The sequence below is a fragment of the Syngnathus floridae genome, chromosome 5 (assembly GCF_059516105.1).
Source record: "Syngnathus floridae isolate MCC-2025c chromosome 5, RoL_Sflo_1.0, whole genome shotgun sequence".
Classification (NCBI taxonomy): domain Eukaryota; kingdom Metazoa; phylum Chordata; class Actinopteri; order Syngnathiformes; family Syngnathidae; genus Syngnathus; species Syngnathus floridae.
In genome coordinates this window covers 18,335,488-18,351,952 of record NC_142417.1, presented here as the reverse complement: position 1 = coordinate 18,351,952, position 16,465 = coordinate 18,335,488, and the positions used below count along the sequence as shown (strand labels likewise).

Below are 16,465 nucleotides of genomic sequence, written 5' to 3'. Positions count from 1 at the left end.
AGCAGAGCAGACATATTTAGGATGTTGGCCCTTGAATGTTTGGTTGTAACATTGTTGCAGTTTTTTTATTCATAATTGTTACAATAGTTGTTTTTATTATTATATATTATTAATAGTATTCATTTGGATTAATTGTGAGAACGGAAGGTGAATTTGATTGAGAGAAGGATTGGTTTGATCTGAAAGCACTCCCATTGGCAGATAAGAGTGTGAGAGATCAACTGATTGCCACTGTTGCAATTCAAGTGGAAAACATTCCGCCAAAAGAGCGCGATGAAAAACGAAAATAAATGACTGATTGGATTAAGAACTTTCAAAGATCTGGACACTTCCCTACTGATAATCACAAAACTGAAGCTAAATTGGTTGTCAGATTGGAAGAATTGACTGCTGTTATGTGTTTGTGCGTGATGTCTGTGAAATTTTAATGTCAGTCTGTTGTCGTCCTATTATGTGTTTGTCCTCATGAGTGGGTGTGTATATGAGTGTGTGTGAGTGAGATGTGTGTTCTATGGAAGAAATCAGTAATGGAGAATGTTCAGCAGGCTGTTGAGCGATAATAGGGAAATTGAGAAGTGGACGATGGTGTGTTTAAGTTGGTTAGAGAAACTAAGATGAGCAAGGTGTGGCAATAGCGAAAATAAGACGTGAGTGGCAGAAAGTGACTAGAACAGTGGCTTGATAGGATGAGAATAAGAGACAACAAATTTCGTGTAGAAGACAGTGAAAGATGTCGAATGTGAACATAACGAAGGGCGCAACAGCAAATTGGCCTGCCCTTTGAGAGTGGGAGACTGATGAGTGTGCATGCGCTCCTCCCCAGGCATGTGGCCTGGCCTCTGCGCGTGGTCGTATGCTGTGCGCGCGAGGTGGAGGCCGGCGGCATGATCGCTACAGGGGTGGCCAACCTGTGATGTATCAATGTTGCAAGGCCGGGCCCTCTCTCACTTGGGTGGGGCTGTGGCTGCGCGCGGGGTCGGGATGTGCCCGCTTCGGGGGCTGTGTGTGATGGCGAGTGAGACTAAGACAGGATGATGAGAGAATGAATGTTGACGGGCAAAGAATTCATACACAACATTGACTATTGAAAGCGCCGCCCAGAGAGATGAACGTTTAACTGCTTGCCAACAGGTGTGAAAGAAGCATGCTTGGACTAATCATTGCAATACTATGTGTAGCTGTGGGCCTAACGAACGCCCACATGATATATATTTTTATATAATGCGATACAATAATAATTTCCAAAAGACGGTTAGATAGGCTTTTGCAACAGTAATATATAGTAGTAGTAGAGAGGAAGGGAGGAATCAGATAAGAGCTACAGCTCCGGCTGGGAGTTCAAGGAATTTTCTGGAGCTAGACAATGAGCTGAGTTGGAGCAAGTGGGGGTCTGCTCGTGAATTGCAGCACAAATCCAATTGATCTATCTATCCTATTGATATCTGGAAATATTAGGCAGTAAAGAGTTGAAAAGAACAAATTAATACTACATTTGGAACACAGACGCAAGATGAGTTAATTGACTAGAAAACCGTCAGCTACAATGTAGCTTGAAAACAGAATGAGTTTGCAGAACTTACAGTATGCAAAAGAGATCAATGTCACTAGGGGAATTTGATAAACAGAAGTTATTTGGGAATGAATGGCAACTAAATTTGTAGACAATCTTATGAGTTTGGTGTCCCAGTCTGTCTCTCCCGTGCCCTGGAACTCGGTCCCAAAACTCCACCTGCAGCCTTGACCAACAAGATAACGGTCCCTGGCTTTGAGCATTGCAAGAACAAAGAAAGAACAAAGTTTTTGTGCTTGGGGGGAGGCAAGCACTGTGTTCTGGAAGAAAGACATCATCCTCAGAGATAGGTACAGCTGTTGAGAGGTGGAGGAGCTCACAAGATGAAAATGGACATTTTGGAAAATTGACTCAATCAAGAGTGTTGGACAGGTTGGCTCTGAGACGACTAAAGCAGAACTTGAGACAGTGAGGTGCTGCGAAAGACACTTGAAACATGAGGTGTCCAACAACCGAACTGGACTCCTTGCTGAAGCATTGCCAAACTTGGTGGGGCTTGGGTCAAAGTGGATGGAAGCTTGTTTGGCACTGAGTTTGACATAACTGAGGAGTTTTGATAAAATGGGAATTATGTGTGGCATAGATTTGGATAACACAGATAGTATACTAAAACAGTAGGAAACAAGCAGTGGGATCAGATATTTTGGCTCGTCAAACTTAAAAGGAGTTGAAATTTAGCCAATGAAAAGTTTTAAATTATAATAAATATAATAAATAAATATAATAAGAGAAGCGGCTCGGTGGTGCACTGGGTAGCATGTCCACCTCACAGTTAGGAGGGTGCAGGTTCGATTCCACCTCTGGCCCTCCCTGTGTGGAGTTTGCATGTTCTCCCCGGGCCCGCGTGGGTTTTCTCCGGGCACTCCGGTTTCCTCCCACATCCCAAAGACATGCTTGGTAGGTCGATTGAAGACTCCAAATTGTCCCTCGGTGTGAGTGCGAGTGGTTGTTTGTCTCTGTGTGCCCTGTGATTGGCTGGCAACCGGTTCAGTGTGTCCCCCGCCTACTGCCCGATGACGGCTGGGATAGGCTCCAGTACGCCCGCGACCCCCGTGGGGACTAAGCGGTTCAGAAAATGGACGGATGGATGGTAATAAGACATTTGGACCCAATTGAATTCAGTCAAAAGGGGGCTAGGTTGCTCAATGTCCCTCATCAATACAATAGTTATTAGTTAATTACACCTTAGTGGAAATTATGTTGTCAGAGAGTTGTGTCCATTAAGTTAAAAGTGCCGTAAGAACTTTTGACCTTTAATTATGCATAAAAGCGACAGTTAAAAACATGCCAAAGTAAAACATCAGACAAAGTAAAGAGCCAGAGGAATTAGTCTATTTGTTTTTAGTTTTTGATGAGAATAATTGATTAGGATAATTTTTTTGGGAGCCATAACAGACCCATACTTAGCCTCTCGAGTAGAAATATTTATTGATAATTTTATTGAAACCAGCTCAGTGGCCTAGTAGTAGAGTGTCCGCCCTGAGACTGGAAGGTTGTGGGTTCAAACCCCTGCCGGGTCATACCAAAGACTATAAAAATGGGACCCATTGCCTCCCTGCTTGGCACTCAGCATTAAGGGTTGGAATTGGGGGGTTAGATCACCAAATGATTCCCGAGCGCGGCACCGCTGCTGCTCACTGCTCCCCTCTCCCCCAGGGGATGGATTAAAATCACATGGGGATGGGTTAAATGCAGAGGAAAAATTTCACCACACCCAGATGTGTGTGTGACGATGATCATTGGGACTTTAACTTTAACTGGGAAACTTGGATTGATGTATTTATGAAAGATTTAATAGGGGAGACTGTCCAAACAGGTAGAATTATTTTTAGGATTCAATGTTTGCTTGCTCACTTACATACTAAATTTGCTTGTTGTGGGATGAGATTTGAGCTGTAAGGGTGAATGAATGGGCGCCCGTATGTCTGTGAGTGTGTAGGTGTGTGCGTGCGCAATATGATTGGCCTGGATGGTTTGGAGTTGGGGTGTCGTTGTCACGATGGGGGATGGAATTCCTCTCACCTGAAAGTATAGTACAGATTAGAATACCTAGGATTTGATGATTGATCAGGGGCACCATTGACAACAAAATGGTTCAATGTGGAAGGCCCATTTCAGTCCTATGACCGGACAGGACTGGATCAGCTAGTCCAGCTATGATCAGTTATGGCTTCTGGTTTTTGAAATGGAAATGAACCAATCTACTGAGATAAAACAAAATTGCAATAACTGCATTAACCATTAAAGTGAAGTCTAACTGTAACTGAAGTCTTGAAACAAATCTGAATAAGGAAAAACATTGCAATAAAATAATGCAAACTGCTAGCGCTATTGTTGGGGAGCCTGAGAACTGTATAGGGCAGGTATGTCCAAAGTCCGGCCCGCGGGCCAAATCCGGCCCCCGGTTAGATTTCATACGGCCCGCAGCTACGGTCTTATAATGTATTATTTATGGCTCGCCTGCACTGTCAAATCGAAAACAAAAAATCATGGAACTTGAAACTATAATTCATCCTATTACCAAAAGTTGGCAGCACCACCCCTCTCCGCTCATTTCTCCCATGGCGACTGCAAAGAAAACGAATCAAGTTGATATTGAAGGCCGTTGCTTTCAAGAGAAATGGGAATTACAATACTTCTTCACTGAAAATCAAGGCAATTGTGTTTGTCCAATTTGTAAAGAGACAGTTGTCTTGTTTAAGGATTTCAAGCTAAAGAAACATGTGTTAGCATGTTTAGTCTAATATATTAGACTAAACATGCTAACACATACGATAAGCTAACAGGGAGTGACCGAGCTGATAAAGTGAAACAGCTCCAAGCTGAACTGGCATCACAACAGCGATTCTTCATTTGGGGCTGTGAGTCAAAAGTAAATCAAAAGTAAATATTACTTAATATGGGCGGCTTGGTGGGCACTGGGTAGCACGTCCGCCTCACAGTTAGGAGGGTGCGGGTTCGATTCCACCTCCGGCCCTCCCTGTGCGGAGTTTGCATGTTCTCCCCGGGCCCGCGTGGGTTTTCTCCGGGCACTCCGGTTTCCTCCCACATCCCAAAAACATGCTTGGTAGGCCGATTGGAGACTCCAAATTGTCCCTAGGTGTGAGTGCGAGTGCAAATGGTTGTTTGTCTCTGTGTGCCCTGCGATTGGCTGGCAACCGGTTCAGGGTGTCCCCCGCCTACTGCCCGATGACGTCTGGGATAGGCTCCAGCACACCCGCGACCCCCGTGGGGACTAAGCGGTTCGGAAAATGGATGGATGGATATTAATATTAAATAATTCGAAGTGGCCATGGTACTGTTGATGTTATGAACCTGTAGACGTGACACAAACTATTACTTTCTGAAAGATATTGTAAATGACAAGAGCAAAATTCACTTCTTTTAAGTTTTAATAATAACAGACAACTTTGCATTACTTATAACTCCTGTTTAAAATGTTCATGAGGCAAAAATAATTGTACAGTCATGTAAATTTAAGGTATTACATACAATTTGTTCAATGTTACCTGACTCTTCAGATATGGATGAAAGGCAGAATTTGTGTTTTTAGAGTTGTTCACATCTGCCTGAGTGTCTTGTATTTGGTTATTTTGTCATTTAAAAAATAAAAACTGTTGGGACAGTGAAATTTGTTTTCATGCATTTGCATGAAATTTTTGTGGTTAAGAAATGTCCGAAAAAACTATTGGCCCCCAGGCCCCTTCACTTTATCAAATCTGGCCCTCCTTGCAAAACGTTTGGACACCCCTGGATAGGGGGTTGGCTCGGATGGTTATGCTTTTTTCGCCCCCAGGTGTCGGTCAGAACACAGGAGGGAAGACATGGTTCAGTTGTGATTGCTTTACTGAATTATTGGCAAAAAAAGTAACAGGCACTGTGGCTCATAGGGGCATACAGGCAAACTGGCAAAAAGATTTTGTGTGAAGCGTGTGAAGGGTGTGTGTGGTTTGTGGGGTGTGTATGTGTGGTTCTTCAACAGACAGAACGTTAACGCTCAACTTCTGACGTCACACAACACTCGTAGACAGCACACATTACATAACTAACTGCGCGTAACGGTTCCGCTATACTAAATAACCATACATGAAATACTCTCTGCAACACACCAAACCTAAGTCATCGAGACAACAAAATACATTTGCTGGCGACCGTTAGCCGCCGTGCCGCTGCGTAACGGCTACATGTACGATGCGAGGAGCGCGCCGGAGCTGTCAATCAAACGGCGCGCACACGAAGCAAACCGCGATCGGACAAACGGCACAACAGTGGACAGTAGTAACAATGAAATGTATATACTCACTTTGTGTGAAAGACGCACACGATCACAGCAACATACTCAGTCGATACCAGCAACCTTTAATTTACCGCTGCACACAAGTGAATGGGTATAATGTCTAGACCCCGAATGTAAGACGACCCCCACTTATTTCAATGCAAAAAACATCGTCTCATATTCGGGCCAATACGGTACTACATGTAGTATAGCACATGGTGTTTATGACGAATGTGTAGAAATCTGAAAACAGATGAGAACACATTCCAAGAAGAGAATATAGGATTATTTTGTAGCATTAAAATTCTATTTTTTTCCTATTTCTTCAATGTGATATATTTTTTAATTGGCTATGAGAACAGATTTGTGTCATAATTATTCACACAAATATTGTACATGAATTTCACATTTTTAAGGTCGACAAATGCATCTGTGATTTTCACGTGTTTTCAAATCCACAAATACATGTGTAATTTTCACACAATTCTCCACAAAAATATGCGGAATGTTTCTTTTATTGTTGTGTGTGCATTTATCATGACTTCCATCCATCCGTCCATCTTCTTTACTGTTTGTCCCCACGGGGGTCGCGGGCGTGCTGGAGCCTATCCCAGCTGTCATCGGGCAGTAGGCGGGGGACACCCTGAACTGGTTACCAGCCAATCGCAGGGCACACAAAGACGATCAACCATCCACACTCGCACTCACAACTACTATGGGCGATTTGGAGTGCTCAATCGGCCTACGAGAAACGGGAGATGGCTCGTCCCCGTTCAAATGGAGACAGCAACACTGCCTTTTAACAAATGAAGATCTGAGACCCATCTGTACGTGTGCATCTGTGTGAGTCAAAAATGAATGCGCATTTCTGCTGATCCACAAACGCACAGTCAGTAATTCAAGCACATACTTGAATATTTTCAAATGATAAAGTCATGATAAATGCACATACAAAAATAAAAACAGCATGTGAAAATCGCCCATTTAATTTTAGTTACCACATGTGAAAATCACGAATATATTCGTGGATCTGAAAAACGTGAAAATCACAAATACGTGGATCTGAAAAACACATGAAAATAGCAGAAGTATTTGTGTGAATAATTTTGACACAAATCTCTCCTCAAACGTTGCAGTTACTTAAATGTTCAATTGCCCCACTGTTTTAAATACAAAATTTTAGTACAGGCTACAGATCAATCAATGGTCCTTGTTTGTCTGCTTCAGTTCGCAGAGACAACTGCGCACCACGAATATAGCTCAATAATTTGGTAGGAGTTCGCAAATGATAAATTAGGTGTCGTGTCATGGCGTTAGCAAACAGCTGATTAACAGCTCAGTGGACTAGTGGTAGAGTGTCCGCCCTGAGACTGGAAGGTTGTGGGTTCAAACCCCGGCCGGGTCATACCAAAGACTATAAAAATGGGACCCATTGCCTCCCTGCTTGGCACTCAGCATTAAGGGTTGGAATTGGGGGGTTAGATCACCAAATGATTCCCGAGCGCGGCACCGCTGCTGCTCACTGCTCCGCTCTCCCCCAGGGGATGGATCAAAATCACATGGGGATGGGTTAAATGCAGAGGACAAATTTCACCACGCCCGGATGTGTGTGTGACGATCATTGGGAATTTAACTTCAACTTTAAACAAGCGAAAAAGAGCAAGTTAGAAATAGCATCCTTGAGCGTGCTAAAACAAATAGATTTTTATTTCTGTTAAATTGAGATTATCCTTATGAAGGAAATATTTTTAAACTCACCTTTTAATGCTCTATATCCGAATCACAACGACGTCGTGAAAAATGATACCTGTTCTTTGTACCTGAGGGAAAATAAGGTTTCAAGGCGTGTGCTCGTGACACTTGCTCCTCCTTAATGCTACTGGACTAACCTGTTTGTCCCTCTCTCATCGACACAACAGCACACTGCTTTCATAAAAGCATAAGTACGTACTTATGCTTGCATTTCACCAGTAGCTCTCATTTCTGAGTGTGCTTGGTACTTATGTTTGCATTTCACTAGTGGCTTTATCATTTCTGATTTTTTTTTTTTTTTTTGCCCAAAACATTTCCCCAAAACTGTAATTGTTATATTAAAAACAAGAACAACAACATGCAACATCGTCATTATCATTTCCAACATGCTATTTGGCATAAAAAAAACTACCTAAATAAACTAACTCAGTTTGTGTCTCTTTCAGAACCAGTTATTAAGGCTTTTACTATCAGGCCGCCCCCCCTCAAACCTTCCTCTGAGTTGCCACTATCTTCAATGACAACAAGTGTGGTGCAGTACAGAATGGAGACATCCACCCAACAAAACAAAAATATGAACTATACTATGTAGTGGGTGTGTGTAATTCATTGGTGTACCCGGTGTGAACGATGAAACCTGTGGAGCACATGAGCAACCTAAATCAACAAACCATATCTTAATCAGTTATCGTGGATGCTAAAGACTTTCTCAATGTCGCTCTCTTTGTTGAATTCCTCCAGTCAAGGAACCCCGGAGGTTCCTCCCACACCGGGTGGCCTGGTAGGCCGGGTGTCCCCCGTGATTGCCCACCGCAGAATAGATATTCCTAATAAGGCCATCATGCCAGCAACAAAAATACAAACATGCCTGACACTACACCTATGCAATTAGTCAGTTATGGTCGCCATTAAGATGACTATTATTGCTTTTCTTTCATTAAAATCAACTCAGTAATAACATCTTTCTATGGGTAAAAATTCCCTGAGCAATTTTCTTCAGTTTGTTCGCTTATTCTCATTGAAACTGATACATATAAATAATTCAAACTCCCATCCATCCATCCATCCATCCATCCATCCATCCATCCATCCATCCATCCATCCATCCATCCATCCATCCATCCATTTTCTGTACCGCTTGTCGCGGGCGTGCTGGAGCCTATCCCAGCGGCCATCGGGCAGTAGGCGGGGGACACCCTGAACCGGTTGCCAGCCAATTGCAGGGCACACAGAGACGAACAATCATCTGCACTTGCACTCACACCTATGGGAAAATTGGAGTGCTCAATCAGCCTACCATGCATGTTTTTGGGATGTGGGAGGAAACCGGAGTGCCCGGAGAAAACCTACGCTGGCACGGGGAGAACATGCAAACTCCACACAGGGAAGGCCGGAGCTGGAATCAATTCCGCACCCTCCGAACTGTGAGGCGGACGCTCCACCGAGCCGTCTCTTAGCCTATTATTCCTTGTCAAATCTTCAACCAATGTATTGTGGCATCACAAGAGGGCAGGTGGTAGAGGGCTGCTACATCCCTGACAAGATGGTTGCCGCAGGGTAATGCTGATGGTGTAGTGGTACACTTGCCTGTCTTGTGTGCAGGCACCATGAGTTCGATTCCCACATATGACGGTGTGCATGTGTGTGACTTAAAAAAAAGAAAAAAAAGATGGTCGCTGCATACACTACACTTCCCAGAAGACGTCACTGCTCTGACAGGTGTAGGTGGTTAGGTCCCTTGATTAAGGCAGCGGATAGGAGATCAGAGAGACAGCGGTCAGATAGCAGGAGGTGCTGGAGGTGGAAGGAGCTGAATAGCCACTGCCAGAATGAAGCCATCAACAAGGAAAGTGATTTAAGGAAAGAAAGAAAGACAGACATGTTTTGTTGGGTATTTGTTTGCGTTCTGGGGAGTCACAGGATCCTCCTCCTCCTATGGGAGTGTTTTCAGCTGGACTGAAATGGGACTTCGCGTGGAAGAATGAACGGCCTGCATTTGATGTGTGACTCTCGCTTTTTTTTTTTTTTTCCCCCATTCCTCCAACCTTACTTGCCTGGGTTACCTCACAATATGCTTTTACTTGCAAATGAATATTTAGTAATTTATTCAGTTTTTCTTTTTTATTAGAATAACAATAAAAAAGAAATACTTGAGGCAAGTTCTTTCCACAAAGGAGTTGAAGTTTACCCACTTTGGGCTGGTATGGGGTGCAGTCTGTTGTGCAACTTTGCATGAAGCATCACTGAACACAATACTGTTTTAAAAAGATCTGTTCTTTTTTTTCCAATTCAGGTATTGTAATCTTGTTGTGCAACCTGGGCTGCAGAGAAACGGCACATTTGCACTGCTGTTATTGTGCGTCAACGATACTCTAAAGCAGTGGTCCCCAACCTTTTTTGCGCCACGGACCGGTTACGCGTCAGAAATATTTTTGCGGACCGGCCTTTATATAAATAAATAATAAATTTATATAAATGAATACTACATGTATAATGAATGTATAAACATGATTAAATAAAATGTTATGACTGGCATAAAAACAAGTATAAACTACATAAAAATAAAACTCACCATTACGTTGAATTAGTGGGAGCACTGAGCTCGTTTCTCAGAAACGTGCCGGCCCCATCTAGGCGTAATCGGAAACAATGACACCCGAAGTGGTTAAGGTTTTCTGTTAATGCAGGATGCTTGGTCTCCATGTGCCGAAGCAGTTTTGAAGGCTTCATTGCCTCGTTAGCTAGCCTGTCGCCACATATGCCGAGCGCGCTTGGCGCCTCAGAGTCACCTGTGGCGATAAATCCATATTTTAAATACGACTCCAGAAATGTTCTTTTAAATGCAGCTTTTCTTTTCTTAGAAGTGGTAGCCACTTCTTCTTCAGTCTCCTCATTGGGCTTTTTTCCCTTTCCAAAGCTTTCCGAACTTCCCTGTTTCTTGCTCAGTTTTGCTTGCCTCGCAGGCTCGACTGGGGTGACATGTCACGTGACCGAGATGAGCGTCTTGTGTCAAGGGACACAGCGACTTTTTAAAATAATTTTTATATATTTTTTCAAAATAAATTCTTACTGATTTTTGCAGACTCGACTCGGAAAACATATCACGTGACCGGGACGAGCGTCTTGACCAGAATGAATAGTCGATTAAAAAAAAAACATTAAAAAAAACATTAAAAAAAAGTTTTCCTTTTCCTGTGCGGCTTGGCGGCCCGGTACCAAGTGACCCACGGACCGGTACCGGTTCATGGACCGGGGGTTGGGGACCCCTGCTCTAAAGAATGGCTTTCACAAAACATCTATATTAATGTAGGAAGAAGTGACCACCACCTTCCCCATCAGCAGCAGCACAGACAGCACCTCCACCTGCACCAGCAGCACAGGTAGCACTTCCTTCACCAGCAGCACGGTTCCTACCAGCAGCACAGACAGTACCTCCACCAGCACCAGGATCACAGACTGCACCTCCTCCATCACCAGCAGTACAGGCAATACCCCAACCTGCACCAGTAGAACAGATGCCACCTGCAACCGCAGCACGGACAGCACCTCTACCTGCACCAGCAGCACAGACAGCACCTTCTCCATCACCACCCGACCCCTGTCTGTCACGCGCCGGTGTCATCCAGCCACGCCCCACCAATCACCGGGATCATTCTCACCTGTCGCGTGCTCATTGGGAGCATTATATTAGTGCGGCAAGCGCTACAGCCCGCGTCAGTTTGTCTCGTGATGTCTCCGTGTACACCGGTCCACGTAAGCTTGACTCCCCGTTTCTTTACGATTCGGTCCTTCTCCTGTCTGTCCAGTGCTACCTTGTCAGTCCGCAGTTGCTCACCTCGGAGATCACCCGTCTGCCACGTCCAGTACTCGCTAGTGAGAAGTCCAGCCGCCAGCTCCTTCCCCTACCCACACCCGACGAGCGCAGCCTCGCCCGTTCCCCGCTTCAGCCCTCCACCGTTCCCCTCCACAATAAAGTCTGCTTCGCTTTGCATTTGGCTGTACTGTCCAATCTCGCACACTGACAGTAATACTTGGCTCTGTAGCACTGATAGTCAACATGACTGTGTTTCAATGTAGCCTCTCCATTTGGTTTCATTTAGTGTTTACTCATTGTTTTTTAAGTTATGTTATTTTTTTGTTTATTGTTCAGTTTAGTTTACTGATGTCATCAATGTAAAATAAAGTTATCAATATTGATGTTTATATTAAACATTCATTTATTTATCTTCAATGTACTTTTCAATAGGGCTGTATGTCTGTCTATAAATATCCTCATAATCCATGCCGATATTTAATTCCATGAGACAAAATTACAAAATAACTTGTAATTTTCCTTTCTCAAAGAAATAATTTTAGAAAAACAAGACTGGTACCCCAAACTACATAATCAATAATGCATACAAATAAAATAATAAATTATAAGTTATTAGTTCATTAATTATAAATTATTTCATTAATAATATTGATAGCCTGAAAGTGTTTCAGAAACCTAACCTACTGTATCTGATCCCAAGATGGGGGATTACAATGCTGCAGAAGTATTATGGTGACAATATAGGAATAAACTATACATTCAAAATAGCAATGCAAAATGTAATATTAGATGGCATGGGGCAGGAAAGATTATAGCCTGCGAGGACATTGTGTTAGATATTTGTTGAGGAAGGGACATCGGCATTAATAATCTTGCCGTTGATGTGAGTATTCAATTTTGATAAACATTCTAAGGCTTATTTATACATGAAATCTCTTTGTCCATCTGACCTAGTGTGGTTATAGAAATTAAATAGAAAATGCAAAAGGAGAACTCAATTCCTGGCCGCATGCTTCCCTGCCCAGGTAACGTGTCTACTAAATGCAATAAAATGTACAGAACTTGAAAACTACTTGTCTGCTTCATTTATCACCATATTTACCAAATTAATATGATTTGTAAGCTTATTTTGTACGTGAAATGCAATTCTAAATACTCCCCCATTACCAACAAATAAAAAAAGCGTTTAATACAAACAATTTATAACAGTTTAACCTTTGTGTGTGTTTTTTAATTATTAAAAGTATTTTCAATAAAAATAAACAAAAACATTATTTGCTCGACTAGATTGTGTAAAACCAATAAATAAATAAATAAATAAATAAATAAATAAATAAATAAATAAATAAATAAATAAATAAATAAATAGGCGGAACTGTCTTTGATGAAAAGTGGGCGGGATTGATTCTGGTGGGCTGCACTGTTTCTAGAGCAGCTCCATCTCTCGACTCAACGGCGCTGTCCTATCCTTGTGTCGAGCACCTCCTACTGTCGTTTCTGGCGGTTGGCATGTTCAGGCACAGGAGCGGAATCTTGTTTCGCCGTTCACGTTTCGCACGGATTATTGAAATGAAGCACTCGTTGTTGAATTTGCCGAACACGCTCGAGAAAGGTACCAGGGACAGATGCATACTTCCATTGCGTTGTTGAATTCTAGGTATGTTCACTGTTTTTTCCCCGCCTCACCAGAAGTAACTGAATATAATAATAGATGAGCTATATTTATCCTCAGACCCCTCAATTCTAGGCTTTAACACCAATGATAGCTGAACAAACGATTCCACAGACTCCTACTTTGTACTTGACTAGGTAATTAGCGGCACACTACGGCTTGAATTTACAGTTTAGCATCAATGATAATTTACTCCTGACTGAATTGCACTTTTTGAAGTCTATTGTGTGGCCCCATTGATACTGTTGACTTGAAGACAAACAGAAACGTGATCTTGAACTTGTCCCACATATGGTAAAAATGCTCACTGGTAGGTCCACATGCACCTTCCTAAGATATTTTAATACAAATCTGCATCAAACAGTTTGCATTTATTGAGATGAATGTAATGAATGAAAGTATTGAATGGTATATTCAGAGATGTACAGGGTCCGGCAAAATGATCTGACACATTTGTAGGTTTAACAAATTAAATTAATTAGCAATTAAATTAAAGAAACACAAAAGTTATTTTTTATTTTCGAAATGTGCAAAATTCCATTTTGTTGTGGTTTGTTTTCGTTTCATTTTATTTTCGTTTCGTTTTCGAATAATGTACCCTGTATATGATTTTCAGCAATGGAGAGTAATCCATATTGTTTCAAGCTGAGAAATGGTTTTGTGTGACTTAATTCGCTAGGTGAGAGTGGAAAAGTCACTCGCAGATACATTTACAATTGAACAAGTTTGCAACTGAAATATTGCAAGCCTTTTATTATTTTAATATTGCTGATTATGGCATACAGCTTAAGAAAACTCAAATATCCTATCTCAAAATATTTGAATATTTCCTCAGATCAAGTAAAAAAAAAAGATTTATAACAGCAAAACAAAATCAAACATTTGAAAATGTCCATTAATGCACTCAGTACTTGATTGGTAATCCTTTTGCACGGATTACTACAACCAATGCGGTGTAGCATGGAGGCAATCAGCTTGTGGCATTGCTGAGGTGTTATGGATGCCCAGGATGCTTCAATAGCGGCCTTTAGCTCATTTGCATTGTTGGGTCTGGTGTCTTTCAGCTTCTTCTTCACAATACCCCACACATTCTCTATGGGGTTCAGGTCAGGGGAATTGGCAGGCCAATCGAGGACAGTAATGCCATGGTCAGTACACCATTACCTGGTGGTTTTGTCACTGTGGGCAGGTGCCAGATCATGCTGGAAAATGAAATCATCATCTCCATAGAGCTTTTCAGCAGACGGAAGCATGTAGTGCTCCAACATCTCTTGGTACACAGCTGCATTTACTCTGGACTTGATGAAACACAGTGGACCAACACCAGCAGCTGACATGGCTCCCCAAACCATCGCTGACTGTGGGAACTTCACACTGGATTTCAAGCAACTTGGATTTTGCTTCTCTCCAGCCTTTCTCCAGACTCTGGCGCCTTGACTTCCAAGTGAAATACAAAACTTGCTTTCGTCTGAAAAGAGGACTTTGGAGCACTCTGCAACTGTCCAGTGCTTCTTTTCCATAGCCCAGGTCAGACGCTTCTTCCGTTGTCTTGAGTTCAGAAGTGGCTTGACCATGGGAATACGGCTATTGTAGCCCATTTCCCGAACACGTCTGTGAACAGTGGCGTGTTGGCGACAAAATCTCCGCCAGCATCACGCTGAGCACGGGGGCCCCCCAGGGCTGCGTGCTCAGTCCATTGCTCTTCACCCTGCTGACACATGACTGCTCTGCGACCTACAGCGACAACCGCATAGTGAAGTTTGCTGACGACACGAAGGGCGACGAGACTCGGTACAGGTCGGAAGTTGACCTTCTGACCACGTGGTGCAGGGACAACAACCTCCTGCTGAACGTCAATAAGACCAAGGAAATCATTGTTGACTTCCGGAAGGGTCACACAACACACCTGCCGCTGATCATCGACGGTGCTGTGGTGGAGAGGGTGAGCTGCACCAAGTTCCTGGGGGTGCACATCAGTGAGGACCTCTCCTGGTCCGCAAACACCTCGTCACTGGCAAAGAAAGCTCAGCGCCGCCTGTACTTCCTGCGGAAGCTCAGGCGTGCATGTGCTCCTCAGGCAGTCCTGTCTACATTCTACCGTGGCACCATTGAGAGTGTCCTCACCAGTTGCATCGCTGTCTGGGGTGGTAACTGCACTGAACAGAACTTGAAGGCCCTGCAGCGCATAGTGAATACGGCTAGTAAGATTATTGGTGCTTCGCTCCCCTCCCTGAAGGACATTTACACCTCCCATCTCGCCCGCAAGGCAACCTCGATTGCCAGAGATGTGAGTCACCCGGCTCACTCTTTGTTTGACCTTCTGCCCTCTGGGAAGAGGTACAGGAGCCTGCGCTCCCGCACCACCAGACTCGCCAACAGCTTCTTTCTCCAGGCTGTTAGGGCCCTGAACTCGCTACCCCCTTCTACGTAGCGTGCGGCACTGTTGCGCTATTTTCGGGAATGTCTGCTGTACGCGCACTTGCTCCTTTTTTTTCTGCTCCTCTTATTTATTTATTTATTGTTGTGTTATTTATTCATTATTTATTCAGCACGCTTTTGTTGTACTTGTTTACTTGTTTGTCTGTTGTGAGCCATGTCTTGTCACCGTGGGATAGGGGGGAACGAAATTTCGGTTTCTTTGTGTGTCTTTGGCATGTGGAGAAATTGACAATAAAGCTGACTTTGACTTTGACTTTTGATACCTGGACTCCAGCTTCAGTCCACTGTCTTCGAAGCTCCCCCAAATTATGGAAGCGACTCTTCTTCACAATGCTGTTAAGGCTGCGGTCATCTCTCTTGGTTTTGCAGTGTTTCCTGCCACATTTCCCCCTTCCAACAGACTTTTTGTGGTTGTGCTTTGAAACTGCACTCTGTGAATAGCTTGCTCTTTGAGGAATTTCTTTTTGTGTCTTACGCTCCTGATGGAGGGTGTCAATGATGATCCTCTGGACAGCAGACAAATCAGCAGTTTTCCCCATACTTGTGATTTAGTTTACTGACCCAAACTGAGTGTTTTTCAAGGCTCAGGAAACCCTTGCAGGTGTTTCGAGTTAAATAGACGATTCAAGTGATTAGTTGAATACCCTACTAGTATACTTTCTCATGATATTCTAATATTTTGAGGTAGGATATTTGAGTTTTTTTAATTGTATACTGTTGGATTTTGTCCACAATTTAGGGAGCGCGCTATCTGCGCCTCACGGCAAAAGCCATTGCCAATCACCTGTTATCCAATTTACTCACTGCGTGCTCGTTTGATTTCTTCAGATTTAGGAAAATGTTAAGACACTGAAGCAAAAATTAGGCTTACACAGCTTGGTTGAGTTCAATCACAATTCTTGTTCAGAAAGCTCTGTCTTCAGGAAAGTACAATACAGCGCT

The 16,465-nt window shown here is 43.1% G+C and overlaps 2 protein-coding genes across 7 annotated transcripts in view; one reads left to right on the top strand and one right to left on the bottom strand.

Moving 5' to 3' along the window:
- Positions 1–11,489, bottom strand: part of oclnb (occludin b) — a 41,740-nt gene extending 30,251 nt beyond the window's left edge. The window contains exon 1 of one of the 4 annotated variants that reach the window (XM_088377378.1): positions 11,434–11,489. The gene's annotated coding sequence lies outside the window, so the exon portion shown is untranslated. Of the gene's footprint in view, positions 1–5,873; positions 5,937–7,604; positions 7,722–11,433 lie in introns of those variants that run through there. The other 3 variants (XM_088377377.1, XM_088377380.1, XM_088377379.1) reach the window with 3 other exon arrangements.
- A 1,418-nt stretch (positions 11,490–12,907) lies between these two features.
- gtf2h2 (general transcription factor IIH, polypeptide 2) overlaps positions 12,908–16,465 on the top strand; it is a 78,564-nt gene continuing 75,006 nt past the window's right edge. For 2 of the 3 annotated variants that reach the window (XM_088374959.1, XM_088374958.1), the window contains exon 1: positions 12,908–13,069. The gene's annotated coding sequence lies outside the window, so the exon portion shown is untranslated. The remainder of the gene's footprint in view (positions 13,070–16,465) is intronic. The other variant, XM_088374957.1, reaches the window with a different exon arrangement.